The 2,987-nt window shown below is 34.3% G+C and overlaps 1 non-coding gene across 1 annotated transcript; it reads left to right on the forward strand.

Annotated features, from left to right (window-relative positions):
- Positions 1–201: 201 nt before the first annotated feature.
- LOC114213104 (U6 spliceosomal RNA) lies at positions 202–311 on the forward strand. Its single transcript, XR_003610135.1, has one exon. It is a non-coding gene; the product is annotated as a U6 spliceosomal RNA (small nuclear RNA).
- The last annotated feature ends 2,676 nt before the right edge of the window (positions 312–2,987 follow it).

The raw sequence follows: 2,987 nt of genomic DNA on the forward strand, positions 1-2,987 counted from the left end.
AATGAAAAGGAAAGCACAATTTATCAAAACTTGTGAGATGCAGTGAAAATAGTGCTTCAGTGGAAATTAATAGCATTAAATGCATATATTTTAAAAAAGATAAAAGAGTTAAAATCAGGAATCTAAACTTACACTGGGAAAACTAGAAAAAGATAAGCAAATTAAAATAAGCAGAAGAGAAGAAATAATAATTAGAGCAGAGTGCTCATTTTGGCAGCACATGTACTTAAAAAATGGGAATGATACAGAGAAGATTAGCATGGTCCTTGTGCAAGGTTGACACACGAATCTGTGAAGTGTTCCATATGTTTTCACCATATTGTACACCTGAAACTAATATAACACTGTATGTTAACTATACTGGAATCAAAATAAAAAAAAGTAATAAAAATTGTCATAAATTACACACACAAAAAAGAATTAGAGCAGAAATCAAAACAGAAGAAACCAGGAGATCAATGGAGAAAAAGCAACAAAACCAAAAGCTAGATCTTTGAAAAGATGAATGAAATAAATAAGCTTCTAGCCAGACTACCAAAGAAAACCAGAGACAGGAAACAAATTATTAATATCAGAAATGAAAGAAGGGACATCACTACAGATCCTATGGACATTAAAAGGATAATAGAGGGGGCTCCTAGATGGCTCAGTTGGTTAAATGTCCAACTCTTGATTTCAGCTCAGGTCATGATCTCAGGGTCAAGATCAAGCCCCGCATCAGGCTCTGTGCTGAGCAGGGAGTCTGCTTGAAATTCTTTCTCCCACTCTCTCTCTGTCCCCCTCCCCTGCAGGCTCGCCCCCCAAATAGATAAATAAATCTTTTAAAAAAGGATAATATCCTTTAAAAAAGGATAAAAAAGGAATAATATGAACAACTCTACGCCCACAAATTTGACAAATAAGATGAAATGGACCAATTCTTTGAAAGACATAATTTTCCTAAACACACACAAGAAGAAATACAAAATCTGACCTATCTGTATCTATCTGGTAAAGAAATTGAATCCATAATTAAAACCTTACAAAACAGAAAATACCAGGCCCATATGGGTTCACTGGTGAACTCTACCAAATATTTAAGGAAAAAATTATAACAATTCTTTACAATCTCTTTCAGAGAATAGAAGCAGAGGGAATACCTCCTAACTCATACCTGCATACCAAAACCAGACAAAGATATTAAAGAAAATAAAACTGTAGACCAATATCTCTCATGAACATAGATGCAAAGATCTTCAATAAAATATTATTTCCTATATACTATCAACGAACAAGTGGAATTTGAGATTAAAAATACAATACCGTTTCCATGGTACATGAAATATGTAGGTATAAATCTAACAAAATATGTACAAAATCTGTATGAGGAAAACTACCAACTGATGAGTAAAATCAAAGAAGAACTAAAGAAATGGAGAGATATTCCATGTTCATGGACAGAAAGATTCAATATTGTCAAGATATATTTTCTTCCCATCTTGATCTATAGATGTGATGTGATTCCAATTGAAATCCCAGCAATTATTTTGTACATACTGATCCTAAAGATTATATACAGAGGTAAAATATCCAGAATAGCCAACACAATATTGAGGAGCAAGAACAAAGTTGGAGAATTGAAACTACTGACCTTCAATACTTATTAAGCCACAGTAATCAAGACAGTGTGGTATTGGTGAAAGAATAGACAATGGACCAAAATAGAAAGCCCAGATGAATCTAGACACAGACCTTACACCCTTCACAAAAATAAACTTGATATGGATCACAGACCTAAATGCAAAATGCAAAACTATAAAACTCCTAGAAGATAACATAGAAGAAATCTAGATGACCCAATATGACAATGACTTCTTTGATTCAACACCAAAGTCACAATCCATAAAAGAAATAATTGATAAGCTGGACTTCATTACAATTAAAAACTGTTCTGTGAAAAACAATGTCAAGAGAATGAAAAGACAAGCCATGGGCTGGGAGAAAATATTTAATATACATCTGATAAAAGCTTGTTACCCAAAATATACAAAGAACTCTCAAAACTTAATAAGAAAACAAACAATCCAATTTTAAAATGGATTTGGTAGACACCTACCAAAGGTGTCTACCAATGGTAGACACCTCACCAAAGAAGATGTACAGATGACAAATAGCCATATGAAAAGATGCTCAACATCAAGTTTCAAGGAAATGTGAATGAAAACAATAGTGAGATACACTCCACATCTATTAGTACTTATGGCCAAAATTCAGAACACTGACACAGCAAATGCTGGTGAAGATGTGGGAAAACAAAAAGTCACATTCATTGCTGATGGAAATGCAAAATGGTACAGTTTGAAGGTTTCTTACAAACTAAACATACTCTTACTGTATGACCCAAAGGAGTTGAAAACATATCCACACAAAAATCTGCACACAGATGTTTATAGCAGTTTTATTCATAATTATCAAAACAACCAAGATGTCCTTCAGTAGGTGAATGGATAAATAAATGTACATCCAAATAATGGAATATTATTTGGTGTTATAAAGAAATGAACTATTGGGGCACCTGGGTGGCATAGTTGGTTAAGCATCAGACTCTTGGTTTTGGCTCAGATTGTGTTCTCAGGGTCATGAGATTGAGCCCCGCATCAGACTCCCAGCTCAGCATGGAGTCGGCTTCAGACTCTCTCTCCCCGTCCCTCTGCCCCTCCCCACTGCAGTCTCTCTCTCTCTAAAGTAAATAAATGCATCTTTAAAAAAAATCTAAAAAAGAACTCAAGCTATGAAAAGACATAGAGGAAACTTAAATGAGAATTACTAAGTGAAAGAAGCCAATCTGTAAAGGTAATGTACTATAGATTCCAACTATGTGACATTCTAGAAAGGCAAAATTATGGAGACAGTAAAAAGATCAGTGGTTGATAAGAGTTGGAGGTGGCTGGGTTAAGGATGCATGGGCAGAACACAGAGGATTTTTAGGATACTGAAAATACTTTATA

This window comes from Eumetopias jubatus, unplaced genomic scaffold (genome assembly GCF_037043125.1).
Source record: "Eumetopias jubatus isolate StellerSeaLion01/CBP00866 unplaced genomic scaffold, mEumJub1_p1.0 scaffold_6, whole genome shotgun sequence".
Taxonomy (NCBI): domain Eukaryota; kingdom Metazoa; phylum Chordata; class Mammalia; order Carnivora; family Otariidae; genus Eumetopias; species Eumetopias jubatus.